The sequence below is a fragment of the Rhinoderma darwinii genome, chromosome 5, assembly GCF_050947455.1.
Source record: "Rhinoderma darwinii isolate aRhiDar2 chromosome 5, aRhiDar2.hap1, whole genome shotgun sequence".
In the NCBI taxonomy this organism is placed as follows: domain Eukaryota; kingdom Metazoa; phylum Chordata; class Amphibia; order Anura; family Rhinodermatidae; genus Rhinoderma; species Rhinoderma darwinii.
Window position 1 is genome coordinate 135,147,911 of NC_134691.1, and position 24,828 is coordinate 135,172,738.

Below are 24,828 nucleotides of genomic sequence, written 5' to 3' on the forward strand. Positions count from 1 at the left end.
CGCCAAACGTGGCGGATGACACAGGTGCCGCAGGTTGCGCCAGACGTGGGAGTTCCTCCGGACGTGGCAGATGACACAGGACGTGGCGGATTCCTCCGGACGTGGCAGATGACACAGGACGTTGCGGATTCCTCCGGACGTGGCAGGTGACACAGAACATGACACGCCTCCGACACTAATAGGCACAGGAACAAGAACAGCACGGAATACAGGAACAGGTAACAAGGCACGGGTAACAACTGGAACGGGAAACACTAAGGGACCATTTGCAAGACAGACTGGGATAAACTAACAACACTAAGGCATAGGTAAGAAGGACTGGGGCCTTCTTATAGACCAGGAAATCATGGCAGCTGATGATGATGACGATTTCCTTTCCTGCACCCTTCGGGACACAGCAGACCGGAGCAGAAGTGAGCACTGGCGTCTTCTAGGAAGGAAATGGGGACAAGCGCTCACAGATCCATGGCTGCGGGCGTCGTTAGGTGAGTAAACTCGACGGCCCGTGGCCATGGACGCTACACATATTTACATGGTTTTTCTTGCGGACTTGCCTGAATTATCTTATTGCTATGTCATCTGGGTGGTGGACAGATTTTCCAAGATGGCACAGTTCATAAAATATAGATGTCTACCTTCTGCTGTGAAATTAGACTCACTCTTTGTAATTTCCTAACCACATTGTGTCTGACATGTGTGTACAGTTGATTTCAAGATTTTGGCATGCTCTTTGTAAACTCCTAGACATCCAACAGATTTCTCTTCTGCGTGTCATCCACATATGAATGGTCAGACTGAAGGTATCAACTTTTTGTGGAACTATGTGTCTTAATATTAGGGCAACTTGGTTGATCAGCTTCCCTGGTCCAAATCTTCATACAACAATCAAGTGAGTGAATCCAGAGCATTGTTGTGAGGGCAAGACCCGAGTTGGACATTGTTCATTCAAATAACTATCACGTCACTGGCTTACTATATGCTTTTATCTGTTAGAATTCCTGTAAGCAGAATACATTTTTTGCACTTTATGAGCCGGATTATTACAGTACTTCACCATAGGAATAAACCTACAATAACAGAGGAAAATCCCCAATAAACAATAAACAAAAATACTATTTGAGAAACCCACAATAAGATATATCTACAATAGGAGGGTATCAACAATAAGCCAAAAACAGCATAATTTTGTGTAAGTACAAAAATCTTTATTTAGATTTGAAGCTGACAAAGCCCACAATAAAAAGACATAATACACAAGACAGGATAAAATAAATCACCGAAGGAGGCAGGTAGACATCACATACAAAAAAATATCTAGTAAAATACTTGAATAGTAACAACAAACTGTTTAATGCACATAATCATTTTGGTGTGCAAACGGAATAAGTGTCCTGCATACGCAAGCATGTAACACATAATTGAAACCTTTCCGGAGCATATAAACATGATAATCATCCGCAGTGGATATAACAATTAGCTATAACACAATGAGACCAGTATACTATCCCATAACTGTATGCAGGTGATGTCCTCCCACCTCACCCTCCAACACGCGTTTCGCTGTTTGTCATGTATAGGAATTATTGAAGACAAGATTTGACATTTTTGTGACGTATCTACTAGCAATATGCTCACCTAACACATAATTCACATGTATGGTGAAGATCTGCTGTTTTCTCCAGATCTATTATTTGGGATCTTTAAGTTAAGTGGTGCCAAGATTGCCCCGATCTCTTTTACTCTGATACATGTTTTAGAAGTTTGACATACTTCAGAGGTTATTCTGCATTTGAGACATTATATTTTGAAGTGTTTCCTCCACTAAGTTCTACCACTTATTTATTGTTTTACTTAGTTAATTTTTTTGGGAACCTCTGCAAAACATTAACACACTTGCACTCATTGGTTCCTGTTCATTTGACAAAGTTTTTATTGTTTGCAATTTTGGATTTGACCCGAACCTTGCCTTTTATCACTGCCTGCCCCTGACCTATATCTGTCTTGTTGTCACACTGTAATGCCCGTGGCTGCGGGCTGTCAGCTCCAGCCTCCCGCTGACAGCCGCAGCCACAAGTCGGCAAGCGCTGGCCCCAGCCTCCTCCTCAGGAGACGCCAACGCTTGCATCCACTCATCTCCGCCGGAGCCCGCAGGGTGCGCGCACGCTCGTCCCCGCTCTCAAAGGGGCAGCGCGTGCACCGGACATCTTGAACGACCTTTGACCCGTGAGTAGCCTGGGCTATAAGAGGGGTCCAGCCCCCTAGTTCGATGCCTGAGCGTTGTTAGTTTTCCCAGTCTGTCTTGCAAATGGTCCCTTAGTGTTTCCCGTTCCTGTTGTTACCCGTACCTTGTTCCCCGTTCCTGTTTCCCGTGCTTTGCCCTAGTATCAAGTCGTGCCACGTCCTGTGTCATCTGCCACGTCCAGAGGAATCTGCCACGTCCTGTGTCATCTGCCACGTCCGGAGGAATCTACCACGTCCTGTGTCATCTGCCACGTCTGGAGGAATCCGCCACGCCCTGTGTCATCTGCCATGTCTGGAGGAATCCGCCACATCCCGTGTCATCTGCCACGTCCAGAGGAATCTGCCACGTCCGGAGGAATCCGCCACGTCCTGTGTTATCTGCCACGTCCGGAGGAATCCGCCACGTCTGGCGCAACTTGCGGCTCCTGTGTCATCCGCCACATTTGGTGCCATCTGCTGCGCCCATCTCATCTGTGCCAGAGCTGCAGCCACCATCTGGACTATTCAGGTACCCTTGTGCGGGACATTTTATTTCTGGGGTGTCCTGTTGTTTGGCCAGCTGCCTCCCCGCTGCGGCGGTACGGCCTAGTGGGTCCACTAACCCACTCCATGACAGTACGCTCAGGCCATGGACCCCACTGGTCAACCTGAGACGTTGACTACACAAGCCATGCTGGCTGAGATGGAGGATCTCCAGTCACGACAAGACCAGCTCCTCCTGTCGGTGAACGCCATAGCCCATCGGCTGCTTGCTCCAACCACAGTCATCACCGCACCCGTTCCTGCGGTTCCGCCTGCTACACTTCCTGTCTGTACCGGTACCAACCCCCTGTGTTTCTTGCCGCTACCTCCACGCTATGACGGAGATCCGAGGTCCTGCAGGGGATTTTTGAATCAGTGCCTGATCCATTTCAGACTACATGCCAGGTCCTTCTGTTCGGATGACGTCAGGATTGCCTTCATCATCTTCTCCTTACCGGCAAAGCCCTGGCATGGGCCAATCCTCTGTGGGAACATCAGGGACCAGAGACCCAGGACTTGCAGTGCTTCTTACAGACCTTCCGCTCGATCTTTGAGGAACCTGGGAGAGTTTCTTCGGCTGCTGCATCCTTGCTGACCCTACACCAGGGAGGCCTCTCCGTGGGCGAGTATGCCATTCAGTCCCGTATCCTGGCTGTTGAATTGACCTGGAACAACGAGGCTTTAGTGGCTACATTCTGGCAGGGACTGTCTTCAGGGATCAAGGACGAGCTGGCTGCTCGCGATCTGCTATCTACCCTGGACTATCTTATCCTACTGACCTCCCGTGTTGACATGAGGATCCGGGAACGTTCCCAAGAGGTTCTCCGGGGGAGAGAACTTCCCAGGCTGGATTCTGCTGTCCCGCAATCCTCCTCAGTCGTCCCACCAGAGGACCCGATGCAGAGTAATTAAGTTAAATTGTCTACCCAGGAGAAACAACGCAGACGCACTTCTGGACTTTGTTTGTATTGCGTCCATGGAGGCCATATTGTGCATCTGTGCCCCCAGAGGCCGGAGAGACCCCATTGCCTAGGATTGGTTGGAGAGACAACCCTAGGTGGAATGGAATCTAACAGAGGATTCGCTTCCAAATTTACTATTCCTGTGACCCTGGTATCCGGCGAGAGGACGCATCAAGTCTCTGCCTATCTTGTCTCTGGCTCTGCTGCAAATTTCATCCAGAAAGAGCTTGTGGATCATCTTCAGCTGCCCACAGTTCCCCTGCAGACATCTTTGGCTGTTGCCTCAGTTAATGGACTGCCTCTGCCTGACCCCATTATCTCTAAAACCAAGCCGTTGAAGCTCCAGGTTGGAGTACTTCATTGTGAATTTATTTCGTTCCTTGTTTTGCCCAAGGCCATCAATCCTGTTCTGCTGGGCCTGCCTTGGCTTCGACTACATGCCCCAGTCCTGGACTTGAATTCTGGAGAGGTTCTCCAATGGGGCTCCAAGTGCCATGGTCGTTGTCTGTTGCAGATCCATCCTGTCAAGCCTTCTCTGCCTCAGTCGCTGTCGGGACTGCCTCCCCATTTTGCTCAGTATGCAGATGTTTTCAGCAAAAAGGAGGCTGAGACGCTGCCTCCACATCGCACCTATGACTGCCCCATTAAACTGGTTCCTAATGCCTCTCTTCCCCGTGGACGGGTATATCCTCTCTCCTTGCCTGAGTCTCTATCCATGTCGGCCTATATCAAGGAGAATCTTGAGAGGGGTTTTATATGAAAATCTTCCTCCCCGGCCGGGGCTGGATTCTTCTTCGTTAAAAAGAAGGATGGATCCCTCCGTCCCTGCATTGACTACAGGGGCCTCAACCTGATCACAGTCAAGAACAAATACCCGTTGCCACTCATCTCTGATCTATTTGATTGCATACGAGGAGCCAAAAAATTTTCTAAGCTAGACCTGCGTGGGGCTTACAATCTAGTCCGGATTCGCTGGGGTGACGAATGGAAGACGGCATTTAACACCCGGGACGGGCACTACGAATACCTGGTGATGCCCTTCGGACTGTGTAACGCTCCCGCAGTGTTTCAGGAGTTCGTTAACGACATCTTCCGAGATCTACTCTATGTCTGTGTTGTTGTTTATCTCGATGATATTTTGATTTTCTCCCCAGATCAGACGACTCATCGGAGGCATGTCCGTCAGGTTCTACTACGATTGAGGGAGAATCATTTATACGCCAAGCTGGAGAAGTGCATCTTTGAGAAGAGTTCTCTGCCCTTCCTGGGCTACATCATCTCGGATCAAGGCCTCAAGATGGATCCTGAGAAAGTGAAGGCTGTCCTGGAGTGGCCACGTCCCCAAGGCTTAAGGGCCATACAGCGGTTCCTGGGATTTGCCAATTTCTACCGGCAGTTTATTCCTAACTTCTCTTCTCTGACGTCTCCCATCTCGACCCTTACCAAGAAGGGTGTGAACGCCAAAGTGTGGACTCCAGAGGCAGAGTCCGCATTTATTAGCCTCAAGAGAGCCTTCACTTCAGCCTTGATCCTCCATCATCCTGACGTATCTCGGCAATTCTCACTGGAAGTGGACGCTTCCTCTGTCGGTGCAGGTGCACTTCTGTTCCAGAGGAGCTCCAAAGGAAAGGCAGTAGTATGTGGCTACTACTCTAGACTGTTTTCTTCTGCTGAGCGCAATTACTCCATTGGAGATCGGGAGCTGCTGGCCATCAAATTGAATCTGGAGGAGTGGAGACATCTTCTGGAGGGCGCTGCTCACCCCATCCTGATCTTCACCGACCACAAGAACCTCACTTACCTTCAGTCCGCTCAAAGACTTAATCCTCGTCAAGCCAGGTGGTCGCTGTTCTTCACCCGTTTTCTGTTTGTGCTCCACTACCGTCCCGTGGACACGAATGTGAGGGCCGATGCCCTGTCCAGATCGTTTGAGACGGAAGACACGGTGGAGTCCCTTCAGACCATCATAGACCCGTCCTGCATTGTCACTGCTAATCCTCTGCAGGTTAGAGACATCCCTCCTGGGAGGACTTTTGTTCGGTTGGCAGACAGGAGAAGAATTCTCCGCTGGGGACATAGTTCTAAACTTGCTGGGCACGCCGGTGTCCGTAAAACCCGAGACCGTATTGCTCGTCACTTTTGGTGGTCCACGCTACCTAAGGATGTTCTGGACTTTGTCTCTTCTTGCACGGTGTGTGCCTCTAACAAAGTGACTCACTCCAAGTCTGCCGGTCTGCTTCAACCTCTGCCTGTACCCAATGCCCCCTGGCAGCACATTGCGATGGACTTCGTCACAGACCTCCCCCCCCTCAGCAGGATGTAACACTGTCTGGGTGGTGGTGGACCGGTTCTCTAAGATGGCTCATTTTATCCCGCTGACCGGCCTACCTTCTGCTCCTCGTCTGGCAAGTCTCTCATTCAGCACATCTTCCGCTTGCATGGCTTGCCTCTTCACATTGTGTCCGACCGGGGGGTTCAGTTTACCTCTCGGTTCTGGAGAGCCCTCTGTAAACTCCTGGATGTGAGATTCGACTTTTCCTCTGCCTATCACCCCCAGTCCAATGGGCAAGTTGAGAGGATCAACCAGATCATGGAGAATTATCTCCGCCACTTCATCTCTTCACAGCACGATAACTGGGTACAGCTTCTACCATGGGCCGAATATTCTTACAACAACCACACAAGTGAGTCCACCACTTCCACTCCGTTTCACATCGTGTACAGTCAACATCCCAGAGTCCCTCTTCCTGTGTCGACTTCATCTCTGGTTCCCGCTGCTGACTCTGCATATGGGGACTTCCTGCAAATCTGGCCACAGACCCGGTCCTCTATTTTGCTGGCAGTAGATCGCATGAAGCGAAAGGCAGATACTAAGAGAAGAGAGCCGCCTCAGTATCTTCCGGGGACTAAAGTCTGGCTGTCCTCTCGGAACATTCGCTTGAAGGTGCCCTCATACAAGTTCGCTCCCTCGTTCCTTGGACCATTCAAGGTCCTGCAGCAGATCAACCCTTTCGCCTACAAGCTTCGGCTGCCTCCTACCCTCAGGATTCCCAACTCCTTTCACGTCTCCCTCCTGAAGCCTGTGATCCTAAACCGCTATTCCAAAACTCCCAGCCCTGCGGTTGCTCCCAGCGGCTCCTCGGACATCTTTGAGGTCAAGGAGATCTTGGACACCAAGAGAGTGAGAGGAAAGACCTTTTATTTGGTGGATTGGAGGGGGTTTGGTCCCGAAGAGAGGTCCTGGGAGCCAGAGGAGATCCTCAATGCCCCTACTCTTCTAAAGAAGTTTCTCTCTCGCTCCGGACCCAAGAAGAGGGGGCGTAAGAGGGGGGATACTGTAATGTCCGTGGCTGCAGGCTGTCAGCTCCAGCCTCCCGCTGACAGCCGCAGCCACGAGTCGGCAAGCGCTGGCCCCAGCCTCCTCCTCTGGAGACGCCAACGCTTGCATCCACTCACCTCCTCCGGAGCCCGCAGGGTGCGCGCGCACGCTCGTCCCCGCTTTTTAAATGGGCAGCGCGCGCACTGGACATCTTGAACGACCTTTGACCCGTGAGTACCCTGGGCTATAAGAGGGGTCCAGCCCCCTAGTTCGATGCCTGAGCGTTGTTAGTTTTCCCAGTCTGTCTTGCAAATGGTCCCTTAGTGTTTCCCATTCCTGTTGTTACCCGTACCTTGTTCCCCATTCCTCTTTCCCGTGCTTGCCCTAGTATCAAGTCGTGCCACGTCCTGTGTCATCTGCCACGTCCAGAGGAATCTGCCACGTCCTGTGTCATCTGCCACGTCTGGAGGAATCCGCCACGTCCTGTGTCATCTGCCACGTCTGGAGGAATCCGCCATGTCCTGTGTCATCTGCCACGTCCAGAGGAATCTGCCACGTCCGGTGGAATTCGCCACGTCCTGTGTTATCTGCCACGTCCGGAGGAATCCGCCACGTCTGGCGCAACTTGCGGCTCCTGTGTCATCCGCCATGTTTGGCGCCATCTGCTGCGCCCATCTCATCTGTGCCAGAGCTGCGGCCACCATCTGGACTATTCAGGTACCCTTGTGTGGGACATTGTATTTCTGGGGTGTCCTGTTGTTTGGCCAGCTGCCTCCCCGCTGCGGCGGTACGGCCTAGTGGGTCCACTAACCCGCTCCGTGACACACACGAACTACACAACCAGTACCTGCCAGAAAGTCCTGAGGCTCCTTTAATGTTGCTGTAGGCCTCTTGGTAGCCTCCCACACCGATTTTCATCTTGTCTTTTCATCAAGTTTTGAGGGTCGTCCAGTTCTTGGTAATGTCACTGTTGTGCCAAATGTAATCAACTTCTTGATGATCATCTTCACTGTATTCCATGGTATATCTAATGCCTTGGATATTCTTTGGTACCCTTCTCCTGACTGATTCCTTTCAATAATCAGATCCATATGATGTGTTGTAAGCTCAAGGACCATGGCTTTTTCTGTCACATGCAACAAAGAAAATGTCTGGAAAATCCTAATAGAACAGCTGAACTTTATATGGGGTTACTCAGAATCCCTTTAAATAATGGCAGCTGTGTACTGACTACTATTTAACATGAGTTTAAATGTTATTGGCTAATTCTGAACACAGCCACATCCCCAATTATAAGAGGGTGTTCACACTTATGCAACCACATTATTGTAGTTTTGTTATTTTTATTATTCCCCCCTAAATGATTTCAGTTTGTTTTTCAATGGCATTCTCCAGATTTTGGGTCACATTAAAGGTGGAAAAAGTTCTGATATGATTCACCTTGTACTGATTTTTCGACATGACAAAACCTGGCATTTTAACAGGGGTGTGTAGACTTTTTTATATCCACTGTAGGTATGAGCGTTTTTTACCGCTGCTTTGAGCTGCGAAAAATCCATCCGAAAAAAAGCACAAGGTGGTGTGATTTTTCGGACAGAATGTACTGCAGATTCCAGGTCGAACACGCTGTGTGATTTTTACGCAACGTATCCGCCCCATGGGAACCTGGCTTTATTGTGGCAACTATGAAAAGAACAAAACTCTTTTGCAAAGTTACAGGCTGCCCCAAAAATATACTGTATGTTTATTCTGCATACAGCATAAAGGATTTTATATAAATCAGTGTATCTGGTGTATTTTATACTTTTTGTCAGTGTCTAGTGTCAATGCCACCAAAAGTAATGTGCTCTGCAACACTGCTTAAATGCTTTTTTTTGTGTTACGAGTAGCAGCAGGAAGTCTATTATCTCTGTGTTTTAGCAGTGCTAGGCAATGCCTTTGGTCTGAATCTGGTCAGTATTTATTTGCCTGGTTGATTAGGGCGCAGTACTTTTCTTGGGCCTATATATACTTCATGAAGAGAAAGAGCAAAAAAAGCAAAAAACACGGCGCCACCTTGTGCAGGTCAATAGGTCAGGTTGGTGAGGAGAGGGGGCATTACCATGCTCACCTAGGCTGAATGCATAAAGCGCAAGGGTAGGTCCACATATGCTGCTGCCAGATCCGAAACGGTTCCCGGAGGGGACCGCTTAGTTAGCGAAGAAGGGAGGAAAATAATGGATCATCTGGAGGCGCTGCTGCATGGTGAAATTGTAAAATGACAAGGTGGTAGAGTCCAGATATAATAATATCATTTATTTAGAACAAGACGTGGCTACGCGTTTCGACGCTGAACAAGCGTCTTCCTCAGGCCATGTACACATTGCACTTCTGACACTTATATATCAGAGTGAGTTCAAATTAACAAGAGAGAAAAAACCGCCAAGTCTGCTGAGGTCAGAGTGTGACCGTGACGTCACACCCGATTCTATCGTTAAGAAACATTTAAAACATAGAAGAAACATTGTTAAAATAAATACATGGTTCGTTTAGAAACATAAACACTTAATAGTAGGGATACAGTAGGGTAATGCATAAAATGCATAAAATACGTAAAATGATGGTCTTTAAAAACCGGAAATATATTCTCATATAAAACCCATTAAAACCAACTCAGAGCTGACATTTTAATATAAATGATTAATAGAGCTTTTAATGTTGCTAAAGGGTTTAAAATGAATTAACTTTGTAATGAACGTAGTTGCATCGGGTTGCTAGGTTACACCGAGAACGCTGAGACGCGTCTCCGTGACCTAGACAACCAGTGGTGCTACGAAGGCCGAGGATGGTCATAACATCAGGTGGGACGAGACGTGATGGACCAAAAGAACTGCAGGTAAGTTGCAGAGGAGCAGAGATATTTGTATGTATACGTACTTGCCTTATCCCATGTGTGAAATAGTAAATGGTAATAGAATAGAAAAAGGCTTTAAATATCACATCAAATAGTTTAAATCGATCTTGATATATGATAGTGAATATGTGAGAAGGAAGGATATATACACAGGACCCATTAAAAATAATTCTATTTTAGTCTATCATTTGATGTGAGCGGAAAATAATATCAATGGCTTTTGTTATTATCATTGCCTAAAATTGGGATACATTAGACTAATGTGGACTCAGAGATGTCGTTAAGACCCCCTGGGTGTAGTGTTTGTAATCTGAATATCCAGTAGTTTTCCCTCTGTTTGAGTTTGCTGAACCTATTGGGAACATCTGGATGGATGTCCTCAATAGGTGTAATATTGATTTTATTGAATTGGCAGTTGTGTGCCTGTGAGCAATGACGAGAAACGCTATGTTTTAGAAAACCCGTATTAACGTTAAATCTGTGTTTATTTAATCTGGAACGTAAGCATTGTGTGGTTCTCCCTATATATTGTAATTGGCAAGTGCACTCCATTAAATAAATCACATAAGAGCTACTGCAGTTGAGAAATTACTTAATGGGAAATGATTCTTTAGTAACAGTGGATGTGTATGTATACTTCTTGTGAGTGATGCTGTTACAACAACCCGATGCAACTACGATGCAACTACCGTTCATTACAAAGTTAATTCATTTTAAACCCTTTAGCAACATTAAAAGCTCTATTAATCATTTATATTAAAATGTCAGCTCTGAGTTGGTTTTAATGGGTTTTATATGAGAATATATTTCCGGTTTTTAAAGACCATCATTTTATGTATTTTATGCATTTTATGCATTTTATGCATTACCCTACTGTATCCCTACTATTAAGTGTTTATGTTTCTAAACGAACCATGTATTTATTTTAACAATGTTTCTTCTATGTTTTAAATGTTTCTTAACGATAGAACCGGGTGTGACGTCACGGTCACACTCTGACCTCGGCAGACTTGGCAGTTTTTTCTCTCTTGTTAATTTGAACTCACTCTGATATATAAGTGTCAGAAGTGCAATGTGTACATGGCCTGAGGAAGACGCTTGTTCAGCATCGAAACGCGTAGCCACGTCTTGTTCTAAATAAATGATATTATTATATCTGGACTCTACCACCTTGTAATTTTACAATTTCACCACGCAGCAGCGCCTCCAGATGATCCATTTTTTCCTCCCTTCTTCGCTATATATACTTCAGGCCTGGATTACGCAGGTGCTGGTTAGACTGTTTCTGTCATGTGCTAACGCTTTCCAGATTCTTGATTGTGACTTTGTTCTTATCTAGTGTTTGTTCGTACTGTGAAACCTGTTGGTCGTCTGAGAGATCTAGTTTTTGTATATTGGTTTTATGTGTATCCTGGGATCAGTAGTTCCACTGGTTGTTTGCCTTTTCTGTGCTTTTGGTCTGCTGCCGAACTCTTGTCTTGCCCTGCTGTGGGATAGTGTTCAGAGAGGGTGAGTGAGTGCTGTGAATTCTTGTCCACTGTCTATTTGTCTGTTAACTGCTTGCATGCTATTCATCTGCCATCCACTCAATTTGTGTATCGTCTTCATCTTCTACTGCCTCCGGTGTTCGGTTTCACTTGTCCACTGGTGAGTTACTTGTGCCTTTTGTTTTCTGTCAGTGTTGATGTGCGCTTCACCCATGTGATAGTGATTGCCTGGTGTTGCCATCTTGGGGGCCACCAGCGCCGTAAGATTTTGTTACTTTTACTTCTATAGCTGAACTTTTACCCAATTCATACAAAATGAATTAAAGGGGTATTCCTAAGTTCACGTTGGTAGCTCAGTGAACTTAGGAACTTCTCATGAAATTCTTAAACTTAGCCAATACTTTCATTTTTCTCAAATGCACTAATACTGATTTCCCCCCAAATATCTTATGATACCTCTTTGTTTTACTTCTGTTGCAACGGGGGACTTCCGCCAGTAGTCCTTCACTCGGTGGTCTATCAGACGGAGTAACTTCTCCAATGTTGTCTATGGGATCTTTGTGCAGCTTACCTGTCTGCAGCACAGGCGAGCACGTGCAGACAGAACTTCAGTATCGCTCTGCTTTTCTTCTATCGCCTGCCCCCACTATGCGCCACTCGGCTGTCTAACAGTTGCAGTCGAGTGTGCACTGCTAAAGATACACTAATACACTGCAACCACTAATGAAATAAATAGTTATCTAATAGTTGGAGCAAGAGGACCTGTTATCTGCTCTTACCGATGGCTCTCCCTGCTCCTGTGCTCTGCAACATATGTTTTCTCTATGTTTACAGAGCACAGGAGCTTGTAGAGCTGTCGTAACAGCAGCTGACAGCTCCTCCTGCTGCAAATATTACATAGAGCAGATGGTCCAGACATTTTTGTGATACAGTTTCCTTTAAAGGAGGACAGACACTGTGCTGTGGAGGCGCGGGGACTACAGACTACTGGCAGAAGCGGCAGACAAGGCACACATTTTACAAATGTATGTGGAAACTCTATACAGTGAAGGAAATAAGTATTTGATCCCTTGCTGATTTTGTAAGTTTGCCCACTGTCAAAGACATGAACAGTCTAGAATTTTTAGGCTAGGTTAATTTTACCAGTGAGAGATAGATTATATTTAAAAAAAAACAGAAAATCACATTGTCAAAATTATATATATTTATTTGCATTGTGCACAGAGAAATAAGTATTTGATCCCCTACAAACCATTAAGAGTTCAGCCTCCTCCAGACCAGTTACACGCTCCAAATCAACTTGGTGCCTGCATTAAAGACAGCTGTCTTAAATGGTCACCTGTATAAAAGACTCCTGTCCACAGACTCAATTAATCAGTCTGACTGTAAAGGGTCTGCCAGGCACAGCTTCTGTGTCAACGCCCATAGGTAATCAGTCTGCACCTGCTTCTATGTCTGTGTGACTGACTCCATCTTCCACCACTCAGGATGGCAGGCTTAGGAGTGGGAGAGCCTATCACAGCCTGGCCAGACGGAGCTAGCTCCCACCCTCTGTCTATTTATACCTGCCTTTCCTGTTCCTCCTTGCTTGTGATTCTTCTCGTTTGGTTTCCTGGCCCTGCTGCAGCTTCTTGAGCTACTTATCCTCTGCTTGTGATTGACCTTGGCTTCTCTGACCACTCTTCTGCTCTGCGTATTTGTACCTCGCTCATCTCCTGGTTTGACTCAGCTCGTTCACCTCGTTTGTTGCTCACGGTTTTCCGTGGGCAACTTCCCCATTTCCCTTGCTTCTTTGTACCCTTGTCTGTTTGTCTGTCGTGCACCTATTGAGTGTAGGGACCGTCGCCCAGTTGTACCCCGTCGCCTAGGGCGGGTCGTTGCAAGTAGGTAGGGACTCAGTGGCGGGTAGATTAGGGCTCACTTGTCTGTTTCCCTATCCCCAGCATTACACTGACTCTAACCTCTACAACATGGGCAAGACCAAAGAGCTTTTTAAGGATGTCAGGGACAAGATCATAGACCTGCACAAGGCTGGAATGGGCTACAAAACCATAAGTAAGACGCTGGGTGAGAAGGAGACAACTCTTGGTGCAATAGTAAGAAAATGGAAGACATACAAAATGACTGTCAATCGACATCGATCTGGGGCTCCATGCAAAATCTCACCTCGTGGGGTTTCCTTTATCCTGAGGAAGGTGAGAGCTCAGCCGAAAACTACACGGGGGGAACTTGTTAATGATCTCAAGGCAGCTGGGACCACAGTCACCAAGAAAACCATTGGTAACACATTACGCCGTAATGGATTAAAATCCTGCAGTGCCCACAAGGTCCCCCTGCTCAAGAAGGCACATGTACAGGCCCGTCTGAAGTTTGCAAATGAACATCTGGATGATTCTGAGAGTGATTGGGAGAAGGTGCTGTGGTCAGATGAGACTAAAATTGAGCTCTTTGGCATTAACTCAACTCGCCGTGTTTGGAGGAAGAGAAATGCTGCCTATGACCCAAAGAACACCGTCCCCACTGTCAAGCATGGAGGTGGAAACATTATGTTTTGAGGGTATTTCTCTGCTAAGGGCACAGGACTACTTCACCGCATCAATGGGAGAATGGATGGAGCCATGTACCATCAAATCCTGAGTGACAACCTCCTTCCCTCCACCAGGACATTAATAATGGCTCGTGGCTGGGTCTTCCAGCACGACAATGACCCGAAACATACAGCCAAGGCAACAAAGGAGTGGCTCAAAAAGAAGCACATTAAGGTCATGGAGTGGCCTAGCCAGTCTCCAGACCTTAATCCCATCGAAAACTTATAGAGGGAGCTGAAGATCTGAGTTGCCAAGCGAAAGCCTCGACATCTTAATGATTTACAGATGATCTGCAAAGAGGAGTGGGCCAAAATTCCACCTAACATGTGTGCAAACCTCATTATCAACTACAAAAAAAAGTTTGACTGCTGTGCTTGCCAACAAGGGTTTTGCCAACAAGTATTAAGTCTTGTTTGCCAAAGGGATCAAATACTTATTTCTCTGTGCACAATGCAAATAAATATATATAATTTTGACAATGTGATTTTCTGTTTTTTTTTAAAATATAATCTATCTCTCACTGGTAAAATTAACCTAGCCTAAAAATTCTAGACTGTTCATGTCTTTGACAGTGGGCAAACTTCCAAAATCAGCAAGGGTTCAAATACTTATTTCCTTCACTGTATCTATATTTTAGAGGAGACGCAGTGTGCTGCTGGGAAATGTAGTTTGGTCACATGGTGTTAGAAGCTGGACTGCCCATTCTAATCTATGAAGAAGACAGCGCATAAACGAGAAAGGGGAGCTGAATACCTACAAAGGCAGGACAAAGTAAGTTAATTTTAGCATAGGGCAGTCTATTTACACATGTTATGATGGTACTGGACATTGTGGGAAAAATGATGGATTGTGGGAAAACCAGTTTACAGTAAAAATCTGATAATCTGGAAAATTTTATACAGCACATTTCGTCCTATAGAAACCAGATTAGAGTAATAATGCTGCTACAGCTCTTACGCTGTTTAAATGCTCAGTACTGTACATTCAGAAACCAAACTATTGGGCAAAACCATACGCTGTGACTAGTTTTACCCCTTTTTGACCACAAATACGCCTTTTCATGGTTGTCAGTAAGGGGTCTTAAGCTAGGCAGCTGCCTTTTCACGGCAGCCTAGGCTAAGTCCTGCATGGGTGTCCTGTGCAGGCTGGAGTGGCTGCTCGGCTGTCTTATGACAGCCGGATTCCTGCTCCAATGGTAGCAATCGAAGTATACTTCGATTGTGGCCGTTTAACCCCTTAAATGCTGCAGTCAATAGCGACCCCAACATTTAAGTCATTTACAGAGGGAGGGAACCCTCTCTGTCACTCATCGGTAGCCCACAAATACAATCGCGGGCCTCTGATGGGACGTTATGGCAGCCAGGGCCTAACAAAGTCCCCCAGGCCTGCCCTGGCTATATGCCTATTAAGCCGTACCAGAGGCATAGCCTAATAGATTGCCTGTCAGTTTTACACTGACAGGCAATAATGTTTTGGTATACTAAGTATACCAAAGCATTATAGTAGCGATCAAAAGATCACATAGTGAAGTCCCCTAGTGGGACTAAAAAAATAAGTAATAAATGTTAAATAAAATGATAAATAAAATGTATTAATAAATATTACAGTTAGAAAAAAAAAACAAACTTTTTTTTCCATTAAAAAGTGGTTTTATTTAGTAAAAGTGTAAAAAATAAATAAAAGCACACATATATGGTACTTTTGACCCAAACTATGGCTGAATTGCTATTTTTTTCTATTTCCCCCAAAAAAGTAATAATAAAATGTAATCACTAAGTCCCTTGTACCCCCAAAAAGTGCCGTCTCGTTCAGCAAAAAACAAGCCCACATAAAACTAAATTGACAAAAAATAAAACAGTTAGTGCTCTTGGAAAGTTGCTTGCAAAACCAAATAATTTCAGTTCAAAAAGTGTTTTTATTGTGCAAAAGTAGTAAAACATAAAAAAAACTATACATATGCGATATCGTCGTAATCATACCAACCCATAGAAAAAAGGTAACATGCTATTTACGCCACACGTAAACGGCGTAAATTTAAAACGCATACAACAATGGCGGAATTGCTGTTTATTTTCCAATCCCCCCAAAAAAAGTTTATAAATGTTAATAAAATTATATGTACCCTAAAATGGTTCCATTAAAAAATACAACTAGTCCTGCAAAAAAAGGTCCTCATACGACGGAAACATAAAAAAATTACAGCTCTTTAAATGCGACGATGGAAAAACGAAAAAAATTGCTTGGTCATTAAGGCCTAAAATAGGCTGGTCACTAAGGGGTTAAAAGGATTTCACAGTGCCAGTGCTGGTCTAAATAACTGACACGTAATCTCATTAGGCGTTATTTTTGACTGTTGTTCCAGCTCCATCTCTGTCTGAAACGGTCTTTGGGTTTTGATGGTCAGATGTAGTAGGAATTAGCTACAGTATGTTAACTGCACAGGCAATACACATCCTATTACATTTTGAAATTAGAAACACAGCTTTGTGGATTGAAATCTATGTTGCAGGACAGTTTTATTACATCTCTCAGCTGGAGCGTTTATTTCTTTCAAAGAATCACGACCAAGACTGTTCAATTATTCTACCTTGGCAGAATTTTACCAGACATCACACAGAATATATATCTTTAACAACAGTTGGGGGGTATTAACTACCTACAGATCATTAGAATTTAATTACTCCAAGTCACCTTACCCATTTTTTTATAGAATGTACCAACCTATTAAGACCTTCTATTTTCTGCTTTATTACATACATACATATATACTAGCTCGGGAGGTTGACTTACTGTATAGATAGAGTAAAAGCTCACTATTTAAATACCCAATTATGTGTTGTAAGGCCCCATGCAAACGACCATAGAATTCGTCCTTAATTACGGCCCATTCACTTCTATTGCCCATGGACACCTTCCTGTATATTTACCGGAAGGCATCCGTGCCGTAGAAAGGCTCCGCAAAAGATAGGACATGTCCTGTTTTTGCTTTTTAGGGACCGTGCTCCCATACTTTATATGGGAGCACGACCCGCATAATAATTAGAGAGTATTAAAAGTTAACTTACCTGCTTCTTCCTCCCGGAATGACGTTTCATCCCATGTGACCGCTGCAGCCAAACACAGGCCAATCACAGGCTGCAGCGGTCACATGGACTACCGCGTCATCCAGGGAGGTCGGACTGGATGTCAAGAGGGACGCGTCACCAAGACAACGGTACGTATGAAGGGGCTGCAGATTAGTGTAGAGAAAACGGGTCCGTAAGTACGGGTGGAATACTGGTGACACCGGACCCAATGTTATTGGAAGCACCATTAAATATCCTTAACACTATGATCACATGATAAAAAATTTTTTATTCCCTTTAGGAAATAAAAGTCCTATGCTAGTGCTCCTAGACTAAACAACGAAGTGGTGGATGAGGGGCGGGGACTTCTGATTCATGCCCATCGATGTTTTATATTCCATTTATATTGTGTTTTACATTCGTTATATTATATGTTTTATATTCATTATTTTGCGACGTATGAATGGGACAGCTACAGTTCTGTACATCTGAATAAGAGGTTCTGGGGCAGCTGTGTTTTATATAAGACACATTATACAGATGTCACTGACATAGCTGTGTGATCTGCATGCGGTATTACTGCGGTGCTTGATTATAAATGACCAGTGATAGGGATTAGTCCTTACTGCAGGTCCCAGAAGTCATCGAATGATGTACGTTGCAGCTAATTATGGCCTGCCACGTCATCAATAGGGGGCAGAGCCTGTCAGTGCAATCCGTTACCTGGGGAACGTGTGTCCAATCAAAAATAGCTATTCCCTGATTTTAAACCAATGAAAAATCGGGCTTCAAACAAACTTTCGTTAATATATATTCTTAAGGAGCTTAGTTCAGTTATTTCTGTCCCCCTCTTCATAATATTTAGAGATTCTCTCATGACTGGTATAGTGCCAAGGGACTGGTGCAGGGCAAATGTGGTGCCTATTTTCAAAAAGGGCTCTAGGTCTTCGCCGGGTAATTATAGACCAGTAAGCTTAACATCAAATGCGGGGAAAATGTTTGAGGGGCTATTGAGGGACTATATACAGAATTATGTGACAATAAATAGTATTATAAGTGACAGCCAGCACGGTTTTACTAAGGACAGAAGCTGTCAAACCAACCTGATTTGTTTTAATGAAGAGGTGAGCAGAAGCCTAGACAGAGGGGCCGCTGTGGATATAGTGTTTTTGGACTTTGCAAAGGCATTTGACACTGTCCCCCATAGACGTCTAATGGGTAAATTAAGGACTATAGGTTTAGAAAGTATAGTTTGTAATTGGATTGAGAATTGGCTCAAGGACCGTATCCAGAGAGTTGTGGTCAATGATTCCTACTCTGAATGGTCCCCGGTTATAAGTGGTGTACCCCAGGGTTCAGTGCTGGGACCACTATTATTCAACTTATTTATTAATGATATAGAGGATGGGATTAATAGCACTATTTCTATTTTTGCAGATGACACCAAGCTATGTAATGTAGTTCAGACTATGGAAGATGTTCATGAATTGCAAGCAGATTTAAACAAACTGAGTGTTTGGGCATCCATCCACTTGGCAGATGAAGTTTAATGTAGATAAATGTAAAGTTATGCATCTGGGTACCAACAACCTGCATGCATCATATGTCCTAGGGGGAGCTACACTGGGAGAGTCACTTGTTGAGAAGGATCTGGGTGTACTTGTAAATCATAAACTAAATAACAGCATGCAGTGTCAATCAGCTGCTTGAAAGGCCAGCAAGATATTGTCATGTATTAAAAGAGGCATGGACTCGCGGGACAGGGATGTAATATTACCACTTTACAAAGCATTAGTGAGGCCTCATCTAGAATATGCAGTTCAGTTCTGGGTTCCAGTTCATAGAAAGGATGCCCTGGAGTTGGAAAAAATACAAAGAAGAGCAACGAAGCTAATAAGGGGCATGGAGAATCTAAGTTATGAGGAAAGATTAAAAGAACTAAACCTATTTAGCCTTGAAAAAAGATGACTAAAGGGGGACATGATTAATTTATATAAATATATTAATGGCACATACAAAAAATATGGTGAAATCCTGTTCCATGTAAAATCCTCTCAAAAAACAAGGGGGCACTCCCTCCATCTGGAAAAAGAAAGGTTCAACCTGCAGAGGCGGCAAGCCTTCTTTACTGTGAGAACTGTGAATGTATGGAATAGCCTACCGCAGGAGCTGGTCACAGCAGGGACAGTAGATGGCTTTAAAAAAGGCTTAGATCATTTCCTAGAACAAAAAAATATTAGCTCCTATGTGTAGAATTTTTTTACTTCCCCTTTCCCATACCTTGGTTGAACTTGATGGACATGTGTCTTTTTTCAACGGTACAAACTATGTAACTATGTAACTATATATATATATATTGAAAATCAAATCAAATGAAAAGACAAAGTTTGATTATGCCATTGTTGCCGCCTTGTCTACCATGTGTCTTAGAATTCTGCTTGTCTTGTTAGAATATGAATAAGTCCTGTTAGCAACTGAAATCTTTGTTGCTTTAAGTGAAATAACATCAATAGAATAGAGAAGAATGTAGAAATATGACAGCCTAGTTATTTCCTCTGCACTCCTGACACGTTGAAGAGTACACAAGAGAAAATGTTTAGCATGTGTGCGATGATGTAAACACTAACACTACAAATCTGTACACATAATACACTTCACTCAGAAGTAATTCAGCAACAGCTGGATCACCAATTCCCTGACACATTTTTTCTGAAATTAATTCAGATTTTATATAATTGTCATCACATCGACACAATAAACAACAAGACAACTCTGCAGAAAACCATATGTATTTTTCCACTTAAAGCAGTCGTCCTCTTTTTTCGGATTGAATGCTGTATTTTTCCAGTTGTTGTAGGATGTTATAATGAAGGTTCATCTTTGAACACAAATGTATAATTTAAATCTATATATAAGCTGCATATGCTGTTGAATAATTTAGCATTGTTTTACTGATTATGTACTGCTTTACATCGATAACTATATTCAGAATTCTTCTGTCTTCTTACCTCTGAGCTCACATCTGTCAACGGTGCATTCTGGTTCATCGTCTCTACAGATCATTATTAGCATTCTAGCACGTGTGTTCTTTAAACCAGAAATTGTAGTCCGATGCAGAAGATCAAAAATTCCTAGAATGCGGAGCAGTAGATAGCATTGTACTGACACATACTGACAATTAAAAGTAGCATTTAGCAGAATTCTGAGTGCAGCTCTAGATAATCATATATTGTAAGAGATTAAGTAAATCGAGATCAAAGATGAGTAAATGCCCTTTTACACAGGCCAATGATCGGGCAAACGAGTGTTCATATGAAAGCTCGTTCTTGATAATTGCACCGTGTAAACAGCGCAATGATCATCTGATGAACGGCTAATGCTCATTCATCGGCTGATTGCGTATTTTATGCAACAATAAATTTTAGCGTTGTCGGCAGCCCATGTCCCTGTGTAAACAGCGACATGTGCTGATGACGGGATGCAAATGCATGGGGATGAGCAAACGTAGTAAGAATCGCTCATCCCCATATATAACCAATCATTGTTGCTTGTGAAAGGAGCAAACGAGCGCCGATCAACGAGCTGTCCCGTTAATTGGCACTTGTTTTCATGGCCCATATTGGTTGCTGTAAAAGGACCTTTGATGTTTCAAATACTTTACTTAACATTATATGTATATTATATCAAGGTGTAAACTATTAAAATTATGTTGAATGCACATTTCGAGGCTAGGGATAAAGGGCGCTGTTAAAGAACTGCATGAAGGAGCATGTTACAGAAAACATAATTGATTGCCATGGTTTTCATAAAAAATAATTGTCAAGCAAATCTAATTTGTTTCTTATGAGGATGTCAGTAGAAACTTGGATAGAGCAGCATCTCGCACGCACGCACGCACGCACGCACGCACGCACGCACGCACGCACGCACGCACACACACACACACACACACACACACACACACACACACATATACTATGCAGTGGCAGATTAAGTAGACCATAGGCCCTGGGCAGTTCCCCAAACATGGGCCCCCATTTCCCACAGCCGCTCTGCCCTGCGTATAGTGAACACCACCTTTCTGTGCAAGCATTTACAACTGGGTGTTCCAATTCCCCTTGTCAAAGGGCTATGTCCCTACATACTGACAGTCTCCAACCATCGCTGACAGTATCACTCTGTGTAGGGACACACCCGCTTGACAATGGGAATGGTAACATGCATTTGTCTATTAGTCCTGGACTACACAACCCGGACCCGCACCTACCATATACTGATATACCGCACTGATCAGCTGTTGTGGCTGCATTTGGGCACCAAATATTGTGCAGTGTTCAGTGCCCGTAGTGATGGAAGCAGATGGCTCCATATACTGCATAGCGGCCGTGCTGCAGAACTTCAACTCTGATTCTATTCACTTGAATAGGAGCAGAGCTACAGTATTGCAGCACACCTGCTATACTGTGACCGGAGCCGTCTGCTCTTCCGCCCCGGACATCCGGTGCCTGGAGACAGCCAGAGCAGCTGATCGGTGCAGGGTCTGTGTGTCAGACCCCCACGATCATGTAATGTACTGATGACCTATCCTGTAGAGGTATTTATACCACTGAGGTATTTATAGACCCTATAGACCAGAAAAAATACCAATTAAAATCATACATTTAAATTGCCGTACTAGAAATGTTGTTTATGCACTTACTTGCTCTTGCCCCCGGGTCTATATAGGTCAGGCAACCCAGGAGCTATGCAAAAGATGTCAACAACATATATCGACAATTACCCTAGCCGACAGAAATTTCAAGCAAGATAAGAACCTTTTATCAGTGGCGTCACATTTCCTACAAATGCATGGAGGTAAGACAAAACAGCCTACATGTGACAGGATTAGAACACCTACAAATATTAGAGGGGGGGGTTCCAAAATTACTACAATGTGAGTCCAGATGGATTTACTATTTAAAATGCATGGCACCAATGGGAATGAACAAGGAACTTTTATACACAGGGTTTTATAAACAGTAATCATTATCACTATATTCATAGAGTAGTTATATAGATTAGTGCAAAACAAAACATATTTTTTTAGTACAACACTTTTTTCACATGGTATTCATGTATTCGCCACATTTTTAACACACCATCACTTCATTATACTATCTTCCTAGTTAACACACATTTTATTTCACCCGAATTTAGCTAGGTTTATTTATATGGGACTAGTATAGTTATCACAGTTACATATCATCACGGATCACATTAGTTGCACATCTACACAATATTATATATATATATTATATTAAAACATTTTCTCCTCCCAATGTTCATCCAATCCTATGCATAGTAATGACGTTGAATTTATATCCCTAGATGCGCTATTAAAATAGACATTGTCTATCATTTCGTTATTGCCCAATTTTCTGTTTTTCTCCTTCCCAACATTCATCCAATTCCTGTAATCCTATGCATAATAATGAGGTTCATTTTATATCTCCAGGAGTCTAATTAAACCAGACATTGTCTATAATCTCGTGATTGCCCTTTAAGCAATTTCTTTGAAAGAACATTCTACATATTTTTCGAAGTAAGAATATAAGCAAACAAGAATAAAGATGACATGAAAAAAACACATATTGAATTGAAGACTGAACCAAGGACGGAAAAGTATATTTTTTATTTACGAACTATAACCTATATATATGTCTATTATCACATTCATTGTTTACAAATGTCCCTTAGCCCTTTTTGGGCTCGTGGCCTTTGCCCCCCCCTTCTCTGCTCTCGGTGGGCGCACTTCAGATGCTTAGGTATTAAGAACTATAAGGGTATGTTCACACTGCTTATTTTCAGCCGTTTTTCGGCCCGTAAACGGCTGAACATACGGCCCGAAAAAAAAAGCCTGATAAAAAGAAGTGCATATCACTTCTTGAGCCGTTTTTGAGCTGTTTTTCATTGTGTCAATAGAAATACAGCTCCAAGAACGGCTACAAAAACGCATCAAGAAACGTTTGATGCTTAAAAAACGGCTGAAAATCAGAGGCTGTTTTCCCTTGAACACACAGCTCCGTATTTTACAGCCCTTTTTTGTTTTGCGTGTGAACATACCCTGAGAGAACCTACCCTATTTATTATTGGTATTAGCACCTTCTCTATTTCATATTAATTATTTTCCTTTTTAGGTTATATGTATTATTTGTCACATTAATATTCACTTTTTTTTTCTCTTGTGTGTTATATACATACGCAGATAATTAGATACACTATCTAGCAGTGGCTAGATTAGATATACCATCTTATTATCTAACACAGGGGTCTCAAACTCGGCCGGGTAATTGGACCGCATATAGAAAAAATGGGAAGTTGACGGGCCGCATTACTTTCAAATTTGATACAATACAAAATTATTGTTAATCAATTAGTTATTTGAACTACTATAACACTATATTACTAGAATAATACTACATTACTATAATAATAGCGCTAGGTTTAAAATTTGAGATATTTCTCCACGTGCTTATTTCAACAATCCAGCTTTCCAGTTTAAGTGTCGCTAAATGCAGTCCGGCGGCTCAGTTAGTACACATGTCAAGATTGGGCAGCCCCTTTTTAGATAGTGCCGCAGTGCCCTCTGTGGATGCTGCCGCAGTGCCCTCTATGGATGCTGCCGCAGTGCCCTCTGTGGATAATGCAACACACCCCTAGATAAGGCCACAGTGCCCTCTGTAGATAAGGCCACAGTGCCCTCTGTAGATAAGGCCACAGTGCCCTCTGTAGATAAGGCCACAGTGCCCTCTGTAGATAAGGCCACAGTGCCCTCTGTAGATAAGGCCACAGTGCCCTCTGTAGATAAGGCCACAGTGCCCTCTGTAGATAAGGCCACAGTGCCCTCTGTAGATAATGCAACACACCCCTAGATAATGCCAGTGTCCTCTTCAGATACTGTCACACAACCACTTGTAGATAACGCCACAGTGCCCTCTGTAGAGGCTGCCACAGTGCCCTCTGTAGAGGCTGCACAGTGCCCTCTGTAGAGGCTGCCACAGTGTCCTCTGTAGAGGCTGCCACAGTGCCCTCTGTAGAGGCTGCCACAGTGCCCTCTGTAGAGGCTGCCCCAGTGCCCTCTGTAGAGGCTGCCCCAGTGCTCTCTGTAGAGGCTGCCCCAGTGCCCTCTGTAGAGGCTGCCCCAGTGCCCTCTGTAGAGGCTGCCCCAGTGCCCTCTGTAGAGGCTGCCAAAGTGGCCTCTGTAGAGGCTTCCAAAGTGGCCTCTGTAGAGGCTGCCCCAATGCCCTCTGTAGAGGCTGCCCCAGTGCCCTCTGTAGAGGCTGCCCCAGTGCCCTCTGTAGAGGCTGCCCCAGTGATGTCAGGGGCTTGCCCAGAGCTGGAGTCCCAGGCAGAGCGCTAGTAGGCTCTTCCTGGGACTCCAGCTGTGCTCCTGACATCACTGGGACTCCTGCTCTGGGGAAGCCCCTGACATCATTGTCGATGTATGGACAGCGATGTCAGAGGCTTCCCCAGAGTCCCGGAGCAGAGCCGATAATAGCGCTCTGCCCGGGACTCCGCTCTGGGGAAGACCCTGACACACTGTCCATATATGGGAAGCAATGTCAGGGAATTCCACAGAGTCCCGGAGCAGAGCCGACACCAGCGCTTTGCTCGGGACTCCGGCTCTGGGGAAGCCCCAGACATCGCTGTTCATATGTGGACAGCGATGTCAGGGAATTCCACAGAGTCCAGGAGCAGAGCCGACATCAGCG